The 22,613-nt window shown below is 38.0% G+C and overlaps 2 long non-coding RNA genes across 2 annotated transcripts; both read right to left on the bottom strand.

The window, feature by feature from the left end:
* Positions 1-921: 921 nt before the first annotated feature.
* On the bottom strand, positions 922-17,472 carry LOC128232911 (uncharacterized). Its single transcript, XR_008260579.1, has 3 exons — positions 17,343-17,472; positions 1,589-1,705; positions 922-1,299 (listed from the first exon to the last, which is right to left on the bottom strand). It is a non-coding gene; the product is annotated as an uncharacterized LOC128232911 (long non-coding RNA).
* LOC128232912 (uncharacterized) lies at positions 7,474-8,726 on the bottom strand. Its single transcript, XR_008260580.1, has 3 exons — positions 8,664-8,726; positions 7,899-8,026; positions 7,474-7,592 (listed from the first exon to the last, which is right to left on the bottom strand). It is a non-coding gene; the product is annotated as an uncharacterized LOC128232912 (long non-coding RNA).
* Positions 17,473-22,613: the final 5,141 nt, after the last annotated feature.

Genomic DNA, 22,613 nt, shown 5'->3' with positions numbered 1-22,613 from the left:
CAAGGCAGAAATACCATGTTTTAAGTTCATTCTTATTAGCAAATTGAACTCAAGATCCTTCATTAGAAACATTGTTGTTGACATCTATCAACCCATTTTGAAAAATGAAAACAATAATATTAATTATCATAAGTCTTATTTGGGGAGTAAGAGTGCATCTTTAAAAATAGTGTGTGTGTTTTTTCACTTAAATATGTAACAAATCAATTTGACAAATGAGACAAAAGTTAGGAAATAGAAGTAGTAATTGTACATAAAACAAAACATCAACACAAATTGACAAAGCTCAATATAACAGGAAATCTATATTATGAAAACACAAATCCTTAAAGGCCATAATTATTTGAACTGAATTAAGGTATAAGTAATACACACTTTTATAAAGCTTTTATGGACAACATAGTTATTATCATGGTACACTATGGGACTTTTATCCAAATTTTGAAGATTTTTTACTGTTAATTAAAAATATTTTGTCTTTATTTGATTTTTTTTTCACATTATCAGAGATTATGAAATAAACACAACAGTTTGTGGTAAAATAAACTTCAGTTAACAGAAAAATTACGTTCAACCGAACATATTATTGATACACATGGAAAAAAAATCATTTTGATTGATCTTGTGAGTCTTCGGAACAGAGCAGTATTTCGATGTTTGAAAATATATAGCAGTTTTATAAATTCATAAAAATAGTTAATAATAAGACAACCTGCTGAAATCATTTAAATATTTTCTATGATGTCTAATGAACAATTCAAAAGACAATTTATGATAGTTTACCGTTCAGTTTTGAAGAAAATATACATAATGTCATGAAACTATACATTTTTATAACTAATAAAATGCTTAAAAATCAACCTTTTTCTTGTAAAAAGCTCAACTGGACTTATTCATAAAATGTAATCATTCGAATAAATGAATTTTACTTATGATACTAACTCAGAATTCAGATTTAAAAACAATGAATGTACTTTTAAATTAAAATATGTAAAGAAACAAGAACACTAAGTAGGCGGTAATGCCCCTCCAAAAATGTCAGAGTGAAAGTTCTCAACTAATGTCTTTTTAATATTATAACATGTAAACAGTCTCTGTTGGTAATCGATGTCTATTTGTTTTATTTAGTCAATGGTATTCTAACATTTAGAACTTTTCACAATAATTCTTCACTCTTCAACATTTGAAGTTTGGTTTGTTCCCATGCGTTTGTACTTGTAGTGTCTGCACAGATGAAAATTACTCAATGCTGAGTCAATGCTGATTTAACAGGTCTTTACCCATCTAGAATGTTTAGTGCTGTAAAAGAAAAAAAAAAGTACTTTCTAACTAATTTGTATAGATAATAATACTGTCATACATATACAAAATAAAATATAAACAGTTTAATATTTCTCAACATTATTTAAAAACAACAACAATAAGCTGATACATACATGTATATAATATAAAGAAAATTACTAAATTTATCAATAAAATTCATCATCACCACCACCATCACCACAACCACAACCACTGGATTAATGAAAACAGTGAGTTTATAAAACAACAAACACCAACTCAAATATGTTTTATATGAAATACTCACATCATCTCTATCAGATGTGGATAGACATGGATGTCAAATCTGTCTCAATGATCCAACAAAGTATTTAATGCAGGCTGGAATTCTTCATATAATAGTAATATTCAGTCCTTTTCCTGCCTGAAAGAAATTAGACTTCTGATTATCAACCAACAGAAACTACAACTGTAAAATACAAATGCACATGTATTAATTATACATTCTGCACTAATATCCGTTTTAGCCAAGAGTAAGGGTTGGTAGGCACAAATGTGTAGATGTTGTGCATATGGATGTGCGTGAAGTTAGCACCGTAGCACCGTATCCCCATATCACCGCAGTGATGATCACCATCAAAATCTATACAATAAGAGGACATGCAATATTCTCGAAGAAACATGTAAGGCTCGTTCTCGCAGAAACGAGCAAAGGGACCATAGGGGCCTATGTCACTGTGTAGCCGAGACCTGGCCCTAGGTGATGGCACATGTGAATACCCTAGGATTTTAGGCAGGCTATGCGGGATAGGGACATGAACTCGATCCCCCATGCCAATTTGGCCCATATTCAGACACTGTTATGGTGCGGATGCCTTAAAAACGAGCAAGGGGACCAATGGCACTGTATCCAAGGGTTACCTGGCGGTGTGATACATTCGGGGAAACTGTTAATACTACGAGGATTTTAGTCTGGCCCCGTCCTTAGCCCAACATTGTGCGTATATGGCAGGCTATGCGGGATAGGGACAAACTGACCCAAAAATTTTACCTCGGGGACATAACGATAAGTGTAGGGATGAACTAGGCCACGAGGCTTACTTTATGATCAATTTTATTTCGCTGGAGCTGTTGTACTGAATAGCCGAAAATAGAGCTCGAAAATTGAACTTTGCTGCTGCAAAAGCCATTTTTGGGACGAACTGACCCGATTATTCGACTAAGAGGTCCTTAACAGAAAGTGTAATGATAACTAGGTTCAGGGCCTATAATGTGAACTATAGATAATTATAATACTCTTTCATGGCTCATGTTCTAGGCATTGACACGTTTGCTTAAAATTATCATGGCTATTGCCACTATGCTAGAGTGGTCGGCATTTGGAATCTCTTCAACCTCAAATATACCATTGTATTCGGAAAAGTCTGGTTTGAGCACATTAACATGTGAGCATTGCCTTATACCTCAATATGCTGTGATGGCTCATGTTCGAGGCATTCACGAGTTTATGTTCAATTAACATGAATATTGCCAGAGTGGTAGGAATTTGGAATCACTTCAACCTCACATAGGCCATTGATCTGGGGAAACTCTGGTCTGAGCATAATGAACGAACACATGAATATACATCGCTAAGGTGTTTGAGCACACAACATGAAAATCCCGTGTCAATAGAAAAAACGGTAAATGAAATGTAAATTATTGAGAACACTGCGTTGGAGATTGATTAACACCGGGTTGCAGACATCCGGTTTAAAGCTGCCCTCTCACAGATTTACAGTTTTTCCATTTTTTAAAAAAAATAATTTGTCTTGGAATTGGAAAATATTGCGTAAATATCTGCTTACCAGTGATTAAAGACTGCTGACAAAAAATCAGATCGCAGATCTTCATATTTCCATTCCAAATTTAATGTTTTATGGCTTAAACCGTTACTAAGAAAAATGCATAAAACATCAATTTTGGGACGGAAATATGTAAAGCTGCGATCTGATCTTAGTCAGCAGTCTTTTACCATTAGTTTGGAGATATTTACGCAAAAAAAATTCTCGTTCCAAGACAAAAAAAAGTGTCAAAACGTTCAATCTGTGAGAGTACAGCTTTAAAGCTTAGCTTCAGATTTGAAAGGTAGGGTGTTTCTAGCACAGTTTCGAATTTAAATTGGCCCTATATAAGAAACAGTCGTAACATAGTACCTGTTTAACAAAAACAATAGCTGTATATTTTTTAGAGACAGATATTGCCGAAATTTACCTTCAATGCCTTATAGATAGAAATTTGGGATCCCCGATTCGCATCTTACGATCAACAATCGAATGATGACTAAACGATTGACTGCTACCGAACATCCGTATTAACAGAGGGTACACAGGGGTAGCATTTTGGATGGTATAAGAGGTGCAGGAGAGAAAACAGTGATTACTTACAGGGGAAAAGAGGGCTTTTCGTTTAGCAGTGTTGTTGAGTATCCAATATGTTTACTTTTAGATAAAGATAAGTAGCATTATCTTTATGTTTAGGTCTATAAACGTATGCTACATATATACAATATATTTCTTGAATGAATTATATTTAAAAATATGGTAAACTTATGAATGTGTTAGTATCCTTTCCTGAATGTGGCCATTTGAAGCGGTATTTTATCAAAGCCTGTCATTAATAAGCATACATCAAGTATATAAATATGCATTTATCACAAATCAGCATTGCTCTCCGGGATACGACATTATGTAACGGCAAACATCTTCACCGTATTCCGGGATAGTTCCAAGCCTCTGTCCTGTGTATGTATTACAAAATGCACAGTTTAAGAATTATTTTAGCCGCGCATTTGTTTAGGTGTTAACATATTTTCGGCTAACATGGAAGACGTCACATTCCCAATGTGACGCCATAAAATTAACGTTTTATGTCCATATAAATAAACAAATATTACACCAAAGTGCACAGTTCAAGACTGAATTTAGACATAGCGATATTATAGCGTAAGAACCCTCCAATCTCCTTATTTATTTATGCCGCATATACTATGCTTCAAGGGGAAGACGGATCAAGACTAAGTTGTGATCCCTAGGAAATATCAAATCGTATTAAAGTGCACTGTTGTATACGGCCATCACACAATAAGGTGTAGACATCGTAATAACTCTAAATACAAATAAAAGCTGGACCTATTTATTTATTTAATTGCCTATGACAGGCACATTTATATACACACATTAAACACGCATTAAGAAATAAATGTATGTCCCTATCTCGAATAGCCGTTCGAAAAAGTTATTCACATAAGGCCTCACCAAGGGCCAGGTCTCAGTTACACTGTGATATTGGTCGATATGGTACCCTTGGTCGTTGTAAGGATTCCGCAACATAAACGGTAAGTATGTGGGTCAGGTAGGTGTTGGAAGCTTATTTCATGTCCCTATCCCGCATTATCACCCTAAAATCCTAAGTGATTCACATACAGAATGTGTAAGGAAGCATTACTGAAAGGATTTCTTAAATGAAATGAGATATTTTTTTTAACGATTCTTGAATGAAATAATTAACTATTGGTGTAAATATAAGGAATTAATTGCGGGGTTGATATCATTATCGCGGTATGAACGCAATCGGGCTGGTCAAAGTGTGTGGAGTCCGAACCCTGCAATTCATTCCTTAAGTAAATACTAAAGTGCACTGTCGTTTACGGCCATCACAGAATTAGGTGTTAACACCGTAGTAACTCTAAATACAAATAAAAGCTGGACCTATTTATTTATTTAATTGCCTATGACAGGCACTTTTATATACACACATTAAACACGCATTAAGAAATAAATGTATGTCCCTATCTCGAATAGTCTTTCGAAAATCCGAAGTTATTCACATAAGGCCTCACCAAGGGCCAGGTCTCAGTTACACTGTGATATTGGTCGATATGGTACCCTTGTTCGTTGTAAGGATTCCGCAACATAAACGGTAAGTATGTGGGTCAGGTAGGTGTTGGGAGCTTATTTCATGTCCCTATCCCGCATGTTCACCCTACAATCCTAAGTGATTCACATATGCCATAAACTTAAACCAGTCTCGGCTATACAGTGGCAATGGTTCGCTTGCTTGTTTTAAGGTTATCGCACCATAACAGTTGTATATTGGATATTAGGTATTGGGAGTCTTACCATGTCCTATCCTGCATAACTTGCCTAAACTCCTAGGTTATTCAAATATATGCCATCATTTGGTGCAAGGTCTCGGCTGAACAGTGACATATGTCCATATTGTCGCAGTGCACGTTTTAATGTTTCCACACAATAACAAACAATAACGCTGCAAGTATATCGGGTAAATTACTAATATGCATAATGGGCATATTTTATGTCCCTATCCCGCATAGCATAGGATATTTTTATTTTTCAACACCGAGTATGGCCAGGTCTCGGCTAAACGATGACATAGGTCGCTATGGTCTCCTTTCTCGTTTAAAGGTTTCCGCACCATAACATGTTAGTAATGCCAGGTAGGCAATGGAAGTATTTTTTCATGTCCCTATCTAGCCTAGCATAACTTGCCTAGGTTGATCCATATACCATCACTTCAAGCCAAATATTGGCTACAAAGTGTCATAGGTTACTACTCATTGTAATGTTATCGCACCATAAAAGTTGTATATTGGCTAAATAGTACTTGGGATTCTTTTGAATGCCCCTTTCCCGCAAAATCTGCCTTAAATCCTAACTAATTCACATATGGAATCATCTGGGGTAAAGTCTCGGCTACACAGTGACTAAGGTCGCTATGATCTCTTTGAGTGTTGTAAGGTTTCCGCACCATAACAATGCCAGAATATAAATAACTAAATATCCATTAGGAGCAAATTTCATGTCCCTATCCCGCATAGCCTGCATAAATTCCTATGATATTCATATGGCGTGAGACCACAGTTATTTTTACTATATGTTTCATATAGACACTAACCTGGCTTTTGACTTTATACACACCCCAATTGAAAAACAAGGACATGGCATCTCTAGAACAATTCAAGACACAAAATATAATCACAAGAAAACACCATGTTGAACCATTGACCCGACTGTCAAAATTGAGTTCAAATACATAACCCTTCCGCCAGGGAGTCAATCGGCTACAAACAACTAATTTTCAGACTTCCACAAGCTATGATTTTTCCAATATTTACATTGAAAACTATCAATTTCTGCAATAGAGTGTCAACTTCAGTCAAGTTCTCTGCAAAAAGAACATTTTTTGCTTCTTTTTCATTCAATTTTAATAAAATATTGATACTTGAACACAAGCACTCTTTGTTTCTGTATTCACATCCGGATCTTGGTCAACGGGGGGCAGATAACTGTGGTCTTGAGCCTATTTAAGCAACATTTTTTCAGAAACAGACTTCAAAACTCCTATAGTTCAGCTTCAGGCTATATGCAACACATACTGAAAGTTTGGCAATGATATATCAAACACTAAATGAATGAGACAAGTATTAGCACCTGTGGTATTTTCATAAAAAGCAGAAACAGCCATTTCCCTCAAATGTTAAGCCGCAAACCTTTGAAGAGCCATTATTTCCTTATGCATTGGAATAATTTGACCAAGTAAAGTTTTCCTTGTAGCTTTTAATGGTGTCTATAGAACAGCACCACAAAACTGGCCTGCCTACTCTTTTAAGATTTTTTTCTAAGCAAAATAAGGTTTTTCCACTTCATCGGCTTAGTGTTTTATATAAAAAATGACATAGAGCCCAACTGAAATGCCTCAACTTGTCAAAATTTTGCTTTTCTGGTCCACTTATATACAAAGGTAACAGAACTGTTCAGTTTAACACAAGAAATTTAGTGATAATGTGTTAATAGACAGTCTAAACAACACTATATGCCAAATTGTTGGCTTCCGGGACAAATGGCGCAACAAAGGAAATGGCAAAAAACACACCAAAACTTAAAGATTCATGACAACTGCTAGTGTTTTCATGTATGAGGTGGCTACATGATGTAGAAAATGCAGAGATAGCATTATTATGCCCATTTTTAAAAAAAATTTACTTTAAGAATCTGTTTTGAAGGCTAGATTTGGCATTAAATTCAGAGTACAGCACTTCACTATTGTCTATAAGATGCTTATTTACACCTGATTTGCTATAAATCTCACTCATTGGAATCATTTACACACAAACAAGCACTACAGAGTTGACTAACATCTTCATTCTTCTGAAATATTGGATTCAGAGCTGCATCTCCTGGATTCAGATTGCAGGACTACCGCCTGGGGAAAAGGCCGCAGCTAACTGGAGCTTATTGGCACATCATGATCTGCAAGCAAGACACAAAAGCAATGTTTTACACAAATAAAACTATCTGCCACTACTGTTAAAGTTTGAAAAAGGCCTGTAAACACTCATTTGAGGCATACACAACCTTTAATATAGTCATAAATGTGATAAATATGCAGAAAAGTTCATGAATTCAAAGATTTTCAGGACAAATTTAATAGAATATATAGTCTTTTGGACATTTTGCAATCAGTTTTTAACAACTCAAAGGTAAACCTCATCTTATTGAGTACCCAGATGCATTTTGCAAGCATTCAAACCAGACATGCTTAGAATTTCTTCTTACTTGGAGATGGTATTCCTTTCTTGAAAATCCTTGCCGAGAGCCGGTATGGAAAACCACAGAGACCACAGTTTTACCAGCACTGGTTCTTGTCCTTGAAAATTCCTCTGTGGCTACAGCAACCAGGCTGGCTATTAAAATAAGCAATAAATTAGGGTTTTTTAAAACATTTATACTGTATTAAGGTTGTGTTTTTTAATGCATTAAGGGAAAAGGCTCTATTCTTTATGAAAGCTGCTCACTTTTTATTTATTTTGCCTTGAGAAATGTCAAGTTTTTCAATGAATAAATTGAATAAATGAATGAATTAATGAATATATATGAATGATTGATAGAATGAATTAATGAAAGGTGGCATTATTTCTTTAAAATTGGGATCTCATTGTGTTGCTGTGATTGTTAAAGTATATGTTTTCTTGTCCATAAGCTGAAAATCATATGCTCACTAAATAAAACATCATTCTGCATCCTATGTGCAGTAAGTTTTGTTTAATTGCTTATAGAATTTGCAATTATTGTAATGTTTGCTTAAAAGAGCAAACAAAATGTGTGAATAGATGCACAATACAGACCAAAGACTGATACAAGTCAGCAGTTTCATTAGAAAATAATATTATTATTAAAGCCACACCAGAAATGATTGACAACATGAAAGAAATTCATTTAGGAATGGAACAAACAGTCTCAATGGGCTTTTATGACCAAACTGTCTCACTTTGTACTTCAGTTTGGATACCATTTTCTAATATATTATCTTGAAGTACTTACAAATTACAGCATGTTGGCAAACACCAAGTACAGCTTGGCCTCTGGTGGGCAGCTTGGTGGTGGGGGGGGGGGGGTCTTCAACAGACAGTTCCTCCTGGGTCTGCTTCCTATGTTAAAAAAATCCCTCCATTTATACTTTGGAATTGAAAGTGAGGCTTTCATTCATTAGTTACCATCATTTGGAACTATTTCCAAACATTAAATTGAAAGTGAAAGTAGTTTTTTTTTAAAAATGTCAAAAATATATAAGAAAATTATATATTATTGAATTTATATTATGTAATATAAGATTTTCACATTTCATACTCAAACACCAATATTCTATGGCTAAGCACTGTCAACTGGCCAAATTTCAACCAGATAGCTGTATAAATTAAGAATTTATAACAATTTAAAATAGGCCACCCCTCCAAAAGCTTCCTCTATATCAGGCGTGAGACCACAGTTATTTTTACTATATGTTTCATATAGACACTAACCTGGCTTTTGACTTTATACACACCCCAATTGAAAAACAAGGACATGGCATCTCTAGAACAATTCAAGACACAAAATATAATCACAAGAAAACACCATGTTGACCATTGACCCGACTGTCAAAATTGAGTTCAAATACATAACCCTTCCGCCAGGGAGTCAATCGGCTACAAACAACTAATTTTCAGACTTCCACAAGCTATGATTTTTCCAATATTTACATTGAAAACTATCAATTTCTGCAATAGAGTGTCAAATTCAGTCAAGTTCTCTGCAAAAAGAACATTTTTTGCTTCTTTTTCATTCAATTTTAATAAAATATTGATACTTGAACACAAGCACTCTTTGTTTCTGTATTCACATCCGGATCTTGGTCAACGGGGGGCAGATAACTGTGGTCTTGAGCCATATGTTCACTCACCGTGTATGGCCAGGTCGCGATTTGGGTCGCTATGGTATATGTGTTCGTGTTCATGTTTTCGCTGTTTGTTATTAATGCAATGAAGGCATTTGGAGCTTATTTCATGCCCCTTTCCCTCGAAGCCTGCCTAAAATTCTTGGTAATTCAGCGATGTTATCACTTAAAGCGAGGTCTGGGCTACAAAGTGCCATAGGTCCCTTCGTGCGCTTGCTCTTGTTAAGGGTTTCGCACCGTTTTAGTTGTATATTGGGTAAATAGGAATTGGGAGTCATTTTCATTTCCCTATCCCGCATAACCTGCCTATATATTTACATAAACCATCATCTGGGAAAGGTCAAGTCTACTTAGTAACGTAAGTCACTATGTCCCCTTACTCGTTTTAAGGTTTCCGCGCAATGCCAGATTATGAGGGAAATAGACATTGGTAGCCTTTCCATGTCCCTTTCCTGCATAGCCTGCCTAGGACTAGGTCTTAGCTACACGCTGAAATAGGTCGTTATGGTCCACTTGCTCGTTGTAATGTTTCCGCACCATAACTTGTAATGAATATGTGGCAAATAGGCATTGGGAGCATTTTCCATGTCTCTATCTCGCATAGCATGCCTACAATACGAGGTTATTCATATGAAGTATCACATAGGACAAGATCTCGTCTATAAGGTGACATAGGTTGCTATGGTCCCGTTTGTCGTTTTAAGGTTTCTGAACCATAACATGTAACGAATATGTGTCAAATAGACATTGGGAGCCTTTTCCATGTCCCCATCACACATAGCCTGCCTAAAATCCTGTTATATCACCCAAGACTAGGTTTCGGCTAAACGATGACATAGGTCGCTTTGGTCCCGTTTCTCGTTTGTTTTAAGTTTTCTGCACCATAATATGTAATGAATATAGGACAAAAGCCATTGGGAGCATTTTCCTAGTCCCCAACTCGCATAGCATGCCTAATATCCTAGGTTATTCATATGCACTATGACCTAGGACTAGGCCTCGACTACATTATGGCATAGGTCGATATGGTACCCTTGATCGTTTTAATTTTTCCGCGCCATAACCAGTTAATGACTATGCCGTAAATAGGAATATGGAGCCTTTTCCATGTCCCTATCACGCATAGTCTGCCTAAAATAATAGGTTACTCATATATTTTATCACCTACGACTAGGTCTCGTCTATAAGGTGAAATAGGTCGATATGGTCCCGTTTCTCGTTTTAAGGTTTCTGCACCATAGCATATAATGAATATGAGTCAAATAGACATTGGGAGCCTTTTCCGCGTCACCATCCCACATAGCCTGCCTAGAATCCTTGGTTATTCATAACTAAGATTAGGTTTCTGCTAAACAATGACATAGGTCGCTTTGGTCCCGTTTCTTGTTTTAAGTTTTCTGCATCATAACATGTAATGAATATGAAGCAAATGAGCATTGGGACCCTTTTTCCATGTCCCCATCTCGCATAGCCTGCCTAAAATCCTAGGTAATTTAAATGCATTATCACCTAGGACTAGATCTAAGATACACGCTGACATAGGTCGGTATGGTCTCCTTGTCTGTTTCAAGGTTTCTGCACCATAACCTTTAATGAGTGTGAGGTAAAATAGGCATTGTGAGCATTTTCCATGTCCCAATCTCGCATAGCCTGCCTAAAATCCTGGGTAATTCATATGTATTAACATATAGGATTAGGTCTAAGCAACGAGCTGACATCAGTCGCTGTGGTCCCCTGGCTCGTTTTAAGGTTTCAGTACCATAACCTTTAATGAATATGAGACAAAAATAGGCATTGGGAGCCTTTTCCATGTCTCTATCTCGCACAATCTGCCTAAAATCCTAGATAATTCATAAATACTATCAACTAGGACTAGGTCTAAGATACAAGCTGACATAGGTCGCTATGGTCCCCTTGCTCGTTTTAAAGTTTCTGCACTATAACATGTAATGAACATTAGGCAAATTGAAAATGGGAGCCTTTTCCATGTCCCTATCTTGCATAGTCTGCCTAAAATCCTAGGTAATTAATATATACTATCACCTAGGACTAGGTCTACGCAACGAACTGTCATAGGGCGCTATGGTCCACTTGCTCGTTTTAATGTTTTTTTTCACCATAACATTTAACGAATATGAGGCAAATAGGCATAAGGGGCCAATTTCCATGTCCCTATATCACATAGCCTGCTTAAAATTATAGGTAATTCATATGTACTATCACCTAGGACTAGGTCTAATCAACAAGCTGACAAAGGTCGATTTGGTCCCCTAGCTCGTTTTGAGGTTTTTGCACAATGACATGTAATGACTTTGGCATTGAGAGCATTGACCATGTCCCTATCACGCATAGCCTGCCGAAAATCTTACGTTATTCATATGTACTATCATCTAGGACTCGGTCTCTGCTACATCGTGACATAGGTCGCTATTGTCCCCTTGCTTGTTTTAAGGTTTCTGCACCAAAACATGTATAGAATATGAATCAAATATACATTGGGAGCCTTTTCCATGTCCCTATATCGCATAGCATACCTAAAATCCTAGGTAATTCATATGTACTATCACCTAGGACTAGGTCTTGGCTACATGATGACAAAGGGCTATATGATCCCCATGCTCTTTTAAGGTTTCCGCACCATAACATGCAATGAATATGAGACAAATAGGCATTGTGAGCATTTTCAATCCCTATCTCGCATAGTCTGCCTAAAATCTTAAATATTCATATGTACTATCACCTAGGACTAGGTTTAAGATACACGCTGACAAAGGTCGGTATGGTCACCTTGCTCGTTTGAAGGTTTTTGCACCATAACATTTAATGAATATGAGGTAAAAATAGGCATTGGGAGCCTTTATCATGTCCTCGCATACCCTGCATAAAATCCTAGGTAGTTCATATGTACTTTCACCTAGGATAAGGTCTATACTACACGCTGAAATAGGTCGCTGTGGCCCCCTTGCTGGTTTTAAGGTTTCTGCACCATAACATGTAATGAATATGAGGCAAGTAGGGATTGGGACCCTTTTCCTTGTCCCTATCTCGCATAGCCTGCCTTAAATCCTAGGTAATTCATATGTACTATCACCTAGGACTAGGTCTCGGCTACACGCTGACATAGTTCGCTATGGCCTCCTTGCTTGTTTTAAGGTTAAAGCATCATAACATGTAATAATATGAGGCAAATAGGGATTTGGAGCCTTTTCCCTGTCCCTATCTCGCATAGCCTGCCTAAAATCCTGGTTATACATATATACTATCACATAGGACTAGGTTTAATCCACGAGCTGACATAGGTCACTATTGTCCTCTTGCTCGTTTTAAGGTTTCTGCACCGTAACATTTAATGAATATGAGTTAAAAATAGGCATTTGGGGTCTTTTCCATATCACTTTCTCGCACAATCTGCCTTAAATCCTATGTAATTCATATGTACTATCACCTAGGATTAGGTTTAAGCAACGACCTGCCATAGGTCGCTATGGTCCCGTTGCTCGTCTTAAGGTTTTTGCACCATAACATGTAATGAATATGAGGAAAATAGGCATTGGGAGCCTTTTCCATGTTGTCCCTATCACCCATAGTCTACCTAAAATCCTAGGTAATTAATATGTACTATCACCTAGGTCTTGGTCTACGCTACACGCTGACATAGGGCGGTATGGTCCCCTTGCTCGTTTGAAGGTTTTTGCACAATAACATGTAATGAATATTAGGACAATGGACCTTGAGAGCATTATGCATGTCCCTATCTCACATAGCCTGCCTAAAATCCTAGATAATTTATATGTACTATCATCTAGTACTAGATCTGTCCTTCATGGTGACATAGGTCGCTTTGGTCACCTTGCTCGTTATCAGGTTACCGCACCAAAACATGAAAAGAATATGAATCAAATATGCATTGGGAGCCTTTTCCATGACCCTATCTCGCATAGCATACCTAAAATCCTACGTTATTCATATGTACTATCATCTAGGACTAGGTCTCGGCTGCATGATGACAAAGGTCGATATGGTCCCCATGCTCGTTTAAAGGTTTCCGCACCATAACATGTAATGAATATGAGACAAATAGGCATTGTGAGCATTTTCCATGTCCCTATCTCGTATAGCCTGCCTAAAATCCTAACTAATTCATATGTACTTTCACCTAGGACTAGGTCTAAGCCACACGCTGACATAGTTCGCTATGGTCCACATTCTCGTTTTAAGGTTAATACACCACAACATGTAATAATATGAGGCAAATTGGCATTGGGAGCCTTTTCCATGTCCCTATATCGCATAGCCTGCCTAAAATCCTAGGTAATTGATATGCTCTATCACCTAGGATTAAGACTAAGCTACACGCTTACATAGGTCGCTATGGTCCCCTTACTCGATTTAATGTTTCTGCACCATAACATTTATTGAATATGAGGTAAATATAGGCATTTGGAGCCTTTTCCATGTCCCTTTCTCGCAAAGCCTTTCTTAATTCCTAGGTAATTCATATATTCTATCACCTAGGATTAGGTCTATGCTATAAGCTAACATAGGTCGCTGCTCATTTTAAGGTTTCTGCACCATAACATGTAATGAATATGAGACATATAGGGATTGGGAGCCTTTTCCATGTTCCTATCTCGTATAGCCTGCCTAAAATCCTAGGTAATTCATATGTACTATCACCTAGGACTAGATCTAAGTCACACACTGACATAGTTCGCTATGGTCCCGTTGCTCGTTTTAAGGTTAATGCATCATAACTTGTAATAATAAGAGGCAAATAGGCATTGGGAGCCTTTTCCATGTCCCTATATCGCATAGCCTGCCTAAAATCCTAGGTAATTCATATGTACTAGCACCTAGGACTAGGTCTAAGCAACGAGCTGACATAGGTCGCTATGGTCCCCTTCCTCTTAATTATTTAATGGTTTCTGCACCATACCATGTAATAACATTTAATGATTATGAGGTAAAAATAGGCATTTGGAGCCTTTTCCATGTCACTTTCTCGCACAATCTGTCTAAAATCCTATATAATTCATATGTACTATCACCTAGGAATAGGTCTAAGCAACGAACTGGCATAGGTCGGTTTGGTCCCCTTGCTCGTTCTAAGGTTTTTTTGCACAATAACATGTAATAAATATGAGGGAAATAGGCATTGGGAGCCTTTTCCATGCCCCTATCACTCATAGCCTACCTAAAATTCTAGGTAATACTTATGTTCTATCACCTAGGATTAGGTCTAAGCTACACGCTAACATAGGTCGCTGTGGTCCCCTTGCTCGTTTTAAGGTTTCTGCACCATAACATGTAATGAATATGAGGCAAATAGGGATTGTGAGCCGTTTCCATGTTCCTATCTCGTATAGCCTGCCTAAAATCCTAGGTAATTCATATGAACTATCACCTAGGACTTGGTCTGAGCAACGAGCTGACAAAGGTCGCTATGGCGACGTATGGTTCCCTTAATTATTTTCAGGTTTCTGCACCATACCATGTAATAAATGTGAGTCAAATTGGCATTGGGAGCATTTTTTAGGTCCCTATCTCGCATAGCCTGCCTAAAATCCTAGGTAATTCATATGTACTATCATCTAGGACTAGGTTCAAGCAACGAGCTGACATAGGTCGCTATGGTCCCCTTGCTCGATCTTAGGTTTCTGCACCATAACATTTAATGAAGATGAGGGAAAAATAGGCATTTGGAGCCTTTTCCATGTCACTTTCTGTCACAATCTGCCTAAAATTCTAGGTAATTCATATGTACTATCACCTAGGAATATGTCTAAGCAACGAACTGGCATAGGTCGATATGGTCCCCTTGCTTGTTTTAAGGTTTCTTCACCATAACCTCTAATGAATATGAGGCAAATAGGCATAAGGAGCCTTTCCCATGTCCCTATATGGCATAGCCTGCCTAAAATCCTAGATAATTCATATTTACTATCACCTAGAAAAAGATCTAAGTAACAAGCTGACATAGGTCGCTTTGGTCCCCTTGCTCGTTTTAAGGTGTTTGCACAATAACATGTAATGAATATGAGGGAAATAGTCATTGGGAGCCTTTTCCATGCCCCTATCACTCATAGCCTACCTAAAATCATAGGTAATTCATATGTACTATGGATATGAGGAAAATATACATTGGGAGCCTTGTCTAAGTCCCTATCTCGCATAGCCTGCATAAAATCCTAGGTTAGTCATATGTACTATCACTTAGGACTAGGTCTCTGCTACATGGTGACATAGGTCGCATTGGTCCCGTTTCTCGTTTTATGGTTTTTGCACCATAACATGTCATTTATAAGAGGCAAATAGGCATTGGGAGCCTTTTCCATGTACGTATCTCGCATAGCCTGCTTAAAATCCTAGGTTATTCATATGTACTATCAACTAGGACTAGGTCTCGGCTACATGGTGACATAGGTCGATATGGTCCCCTTGCTTGTTTTAAAGTGTCCGTGCCATAACCAGTTAATGAATATGCGGCAAATAGACATTGGGGGTCTATTCTATGTTCCTCTACCGCAAAGCCTGTCTAAAATCCTAGGTTATTCACAAATACTATTACCTAGGCCTAGTCCTCGGCTACACGATGACATATGTCGTTATGGTCTCCATGCTCATTTTGAGGTTTCCGCACCATAGTTATACCATTTTATGCGATAAATAGTCATTTGGAACCTATGTCATCTCCTTATTCCGCCTATTCAGCCTGAAATCCTAGGAAATTAACATGTTCTATCACCTATGGCCATGTTTTGGCTACACGGTGACATTGATCGCTATGGTCCCATCGCTGATTTTAAGGTTTCCCCTATATATGAGTTACTGACTATGTGGTTAATTAAGTAACACAAAAAATAACACGTATACTTTACTTTTAATTATAAACTAACGTTTCGGCGTGGTTTTTTACTGACTATGTGGCAAATAGCCATTATGTGCCAATATTTAAATACGTCATTGCCGGCCTAAAATCATGATATGGTGATACGGTGCTACGGTGCTAACTTCACGCACATGTGCATATGGTTGATAATGATTCACAACAGTATGGCGTTCAACGAGACCTACACCAAGCAAATATATGTCGCTTGTGTCCAAGCTGTTGTGGCTTCCAGCCCGAAACCATGTACATCTTTTAATACAGGTTTATTTTGAAAATATGCAGTTTGTAAACAAATAATGGGTATTTTTAAGTCTAATATTTTTCTAAGATAAAATAATCAAATAAAAGAGTACATACTCATATCATATACATAAATGATGTACCTAAGTACATTTAAAAATATGTAACATGTACATAATGCACCAGTCAATTGTAACCACGGCCCTCCAGGTCTGGGGATATGCCGGGGATATGCCGGGGAAATGGGCTGTGTTTTTAACTTTCAGGTGGCCTCGCAGTGCCGGGTGAATACGGTGGTTTTGTCTTTGAGCCAGATATAGCAGGAAATATGCCTTACCTAGGCTCCCTGGGGTACAGGGCATATGGCAAGGATTTGACCATCAGTTCGTCCCCGCAGGACGAGGATTTTACTCGGGGTTGGCTGGACAGAAAGTCAAAGTCCCAGCTATTCCTCGGACCTGGTGGGGCTTTGGTTACAATTGACTGGTGCATTATAAGTAGATGTAAAGTATGTAACATGAATATTTATAGTACATGTAGAAATATTAAAACGCTGTCTTAACGTTTAGCAAATAAAAATGATTTAAGAATTCCAAAGAAATTAAAAAACAAACATTTTTGAACACATAAACTTACACAACTACTCAAGGATACTTACATGAATAGCCCTTTGATACGAATATCCCAATTCCATGCTGATTGTTGACATTAGTTTTTTCGACAGAAAATCTTCTCTTACGCGTATAATTCACTTATAATCCATGTTTTACTGTAATGACTCAAATTGTTAGATGTATCGTAATCAACTGTCAGAGTGCACTTTTAGTGTTTACTTAATTTAAACGTATATTCATGACAAAACCGAGTTTCCAACTATTAATCGACGATGTAGAAATTCCATTATTGACCTATGAATAGCGGAGAAATACCTTCTGGTTCTAAAAATAGCAACATTCGGATATGTGTAGTGTTCTAAAAATAAAACAACTCGGGGGCAATCGTAATACAATTTTACTAATGTCACCTTCAACACATTAAAAAATAAAGTTAGGTGAACATTTAATCCAATATCGATTAAATTAAAGAAAACAGCTTACCTCATTGTTTATTAATGCAGTAACATAACAAAACAACATAAAACATAATTATTCCCATTCACATAATTACCGGTCCACACATTTTACATTTCATTCGGAACTCCTCCGAATATTTACATTTCCGGACCATGATATTACAGTTAACCAATCGGAAAACGTAAACAAAACGGGAACAGTTATTAAACTTATTTGTCGTTCTTCAAATATAATGTTTTGAAGATAAATTGAAGACAATCTATTCAACCACAAATAGCATTTTTAACACCCATGCAATCGCCATCCATTTGCATTTTTTAATCATAATAAAATAACAGTAAAACCCAACTGTCAATCAACTTAAAAACCGCTCCTACCACTAACTAAAATAAATTCCCATTCCATAATAGGCGCGCTCTCCAGAGCGACGCCAAAAACTGTGTTGTCAGCCATTAATATCGCAGGAAGTTCATTAACTGGGTAAGAATAAAAATAAATGCATGTACTCCACGGGAGCAACTAGAAGCGGCTTATATTTCATTATTTAGGACCGGCCACAATCCAAAAGTGGGTGGGGAAGAGAAAAAACTAAACTTTTAAAAAGTTCATGTTTTATTAGTTTTGATGAACGATCTTTTGGGGGAGTGAAACATAATATATCTTCTTGGTGACATGATTTGGGGAAGTAAGGAGTTAAACAAATTTTACCAAAAAAGATCTTCGGAAATGTCTGTCGACATTATTACTTTGTTTTTATGTCAAAATGCTCTTGATGATATCTTGTCTAATAAGAAAGTTATTCAGAAAAATAATGAAAAATAGTGGATGAACTTTATTTCCGGGTTACAAAAATGTATATCTTTTTTTAAAATAGCTGCAATCAACACAAAGCCCCAAGACCGTTGTTAATTGGGAAGTAAATTTGTTTATAAACATATTCTTTTTGTATTAAGACATTTCCGGGAAAACGTAAATGCTTTTTGATTGGAAATCTGATAAAATATTTTTTCGTAAAAAATGCTAACTCCTTATTACAGCTTTTCCTGTTGCAACGGATATATATATCATGCTTGATTAAATATTTAACCTCAAAACTGAATAGAAATCGATTTTTTAAACATTTTAAATTTTGGAGCTTTAATCGACTTTTGCATCGCCGTCGGCCCTTAAAAACTGTGTAGTGGGGGTATTTAATTATGAACCATAGAATTAGCAGTACTGCACTATTTTATCTCAGTCCTAGGTTCAAAATTGCTTGATGGATTCTTAAAGAATCTGCTGCAAGGTCCCAGTAAATAATGGTGGCATAACCAGTTATAATGTTATTTGTTAAGTGGAATTCGCAAAATATAACTAGTTAACGTGTTAGTGTTGTATAGCTTCATATGGTAATAGGTGGCAGTTCTAGGCACTTTCAAGTCTGTTTTGTTGTCTTATGGTAATCATCGTACCAAATAAGTATCGCAAATATTAACTTGATAGCTAGATAATTATCACGAAAATTAAGTGGTCAACACGAAACAATTCGCGAACGTTATCAGGTTTTCTTACGGCAGTTACATACCACCATACGAACACTATCAGGTTATCTAACGGCAGTTATGTGCCACAATACGAACGCTATCAGGTTATCTAACGGCAGTTACGTACCACCATACGAACGCTATCAGGTTTTCTTACGGCAGTTATGTGCCACAATACGAACGCTGTCAGGTTATCTTACGGCAGTTACGTACCGCCATACGAACGCTATCAGGTTATCTTACGGCAGTTAAGTACCACCATACGAACGCTATCAGGTTATCTTACGGCAGTAATATGCCACCATACGAACGCTTTCAGGTTATCTTACGGCAGTAATATGCCACCATACGAACGCTATCAGGTTATCTTACGGCAGTAATATGCCACCATACGAACGCTATCAGGTTATCTTACGGCAGTAATATGCCACCATACGAACGCTATCAGGTTATCTTACGGCAGTTACGTACCACCATCCGAACGCTATCTGGTTATCTTACGGTAGTTATGTGCCACCACACGAACGCTATCAGGTTGTCTTACGGCTGTTACGTACCTCCATACGAACGCTATCAGGTTATCTTACGGCAGTTACGTGCCACCATACGAACGCAATCAGGTTATCTTACGGCAGTTACGTACCATCATACGAACGCTATCAGGTTATCTTACGGCAGTAATATGCCACCATACGAACGCTATCAGGTTATCTTACGGCAGTAATATGACACCATACGAACGCTATCAGGTTATCTTACGGCAGTAATATGCCACCATACGAACGCTATAAGGTCATCTTACCGCATTAATATGCCCCCATACGAACGCTATCAGGTTATCTTTCGGCAGTAATGTGCCACCATAGGAACGCTATCAGGTTATCTTACGGCAGTTAAGTACCACCATACGAACGCTAAAAGGTCATCTTACGGCAGTTATATGACGCCATACGAACGTAATCAGGTTATCTTACGGCAGTAATGTGCCAACAAGGGAACGCTATCAGGTTATCTTACGGCAGTGTCGTACCACCAAACGAACGCTATCAGGTTATCTTACGGCAGTAGTATGCCGCCATACGAACGCTATCAAGTTATCTTACGGCAGTTATATGCCACCATACGAACGCTATCAGGTTATCCTACGGCAGTAATATGCCACCATAGGAACGCTATCAGGTTATCTTACGGCAGTTAAGTACCACCATACGAACGCTATCAGGTTATCTTACGGTAGTTATGTGCCACCATATGAACGCTATCAGGTTGTCTTACGGCAGTTACGTACCACCATACGAACGCTATCAGGTTATCTTACGGCAGTTATGTGCCACCATACGAACGCTATCAGGTTATCTTCCGGCAGTTATGTGCCACCATATGAACGCTATCAGGTTATCTAACGGCAGTTTCGTACCACCATACGAACGCTATCAGGTTATCTTACGGCAGTTATGTGCCACCATACGAACGCTATCAGGTTATCTTACGACAGTTACGTACCACCATACGAACGCTATCAGGTTATCTTACGGCAGTAATATGACACCATACGAACGCTATCAGGTTATCTTACGGCAGCAATATGCCACCATACGAACGCTATAAGGTCATCTTAACGCATTAATGTGCCACAATACGAACGCTATCAGGTTATCTTTCGGCAGTAATGTGACACCATACGAACGCTCTTAGGTTATCTTACGGCAGTAATATGACACCATACGAACGCTATCAGGTCATCTTACGGCAGTTATATGACGCCATACGAACGCTATCAGGTCATCTTACGGCAGTTAAATGACGCCATACGAACGCTATCAGGTCATCTTACGGCAGTTATATGACGCCATACGAACGTAATCAGGTTATCTTACGGCAGTTATATGACGCCATACGAACGTAATCAGGTTATCTTACGGCAGTTATATGACGCCATACGAACGTAATAAGGTTATCTTACCGCATTAATATGCCCCCATACGAACGCTATCAGGTTATCTTACGGCAGTAATATGCCACCATACGAACGCTATCAGGTCATCTTACCGCATTAATATGCCACCATACGAACGCTATCAGGTTATCTTTCGGCAGTAATGTGACACCATACGAACGCTATCAGGTCATCTTACGGCAGTTATATGACGCCATACGAACGTAATCAGGTTATCTTACGGCAGTAATGTGCCACCATACGAACGCTATCAGGTCATCTTACGGCAGTTATATGACGCCATACGAACGTAATCAGGTTATCTTACGGCAGTAATATGACACCATACGAACGCTATCAGGTCATCTTACGGCAGTTATATGACGCCACACGAACGTAATCAGGTTATCTTACGGCAGTAATGTGCCATCAAGGGAACGCTATCAGGTTATCTTACGGCAGTGTCGTACCACCATACGAACGCTATCAGGTTATCCTACGGCAGTAGTATGCCGCCATACGAACGCTATCAAGTTATCTTACGGCAGTTATATGCCACCATACGAACGCTATCAGGTTATCTTACGGCAGTAATATGCCACCATACGAACGCTATCAGGTTATCTTACGGCAGTTAAGTACCACCATACGAACGCTATAAGGTTATCTTACGGTAGTTATGTGCCACCATATGAACGCTATCAGGTTGTCTTACAGCAGTTACGTACCACCATACGAACGCTATCAGGTTATCTTACGGCAGTTATGTGCCACCATACGAACGCTATCAGGTTATCTTCCGGCAGTTATGTGCCACCATATGAACGCTATCAGGTTATCTAACGGCAGTTAAGTACCACCATACGAACGCTATCAGGTTATCTTACGGCAGTTATGTGCCACCATACGAACGCTATCAGGTTATCTTACGACAGTTACGTACCACCATACGAACGCTATCAGGTTATCTTACGGCAGTAATATGACACCATACGAACGCTATCAGGTTATCTTACGGCAGCAATATGCCACCATACGAACGCTATAAGGTCATCTTACCGCATTAATGTGCCACAATACGAACGCTATCAGGTTATCTTTCGGCAGTAATGTGACACCATACGAACGCTCTTAGGTTATCTTACGGCAGTAATACGACACCATACGAACGCTATCAGGTCATCTAACGGCAGTTATATGACGCCATACGAACGCTATCAGGTCATCTTACGGCAGTTATATGACGCCATACGAACGCTATAAGGTCATCTTACGGCAGTTATATGACGCCATACGAACGCAATCAGGTTATCTTACGGCAGTTATATGACGCCATACGAACGTAATCAGGTTATCTTACGGCAGTTATATGACGCCATACGAACGTAATAAGGTTA

Source organism: Mya arenaria, chromosome 4 (genome assembly GCF_026914265.1).
Source record: "Mya arenaria isolate MELC-2E11 chromosome 4, ASM2691426v1".
Taxonomy (NCBI): Eukaryota; Metazoa; Mollusca; class Bivalvia; order Myida; family Myidae; genus Mya; species Mya arenaria.
The sequence above is the reverse complement of the archived record's forward strand: the minus strand, read 5'-3'. Positions and strand labels throughout refer to the sequence as shown.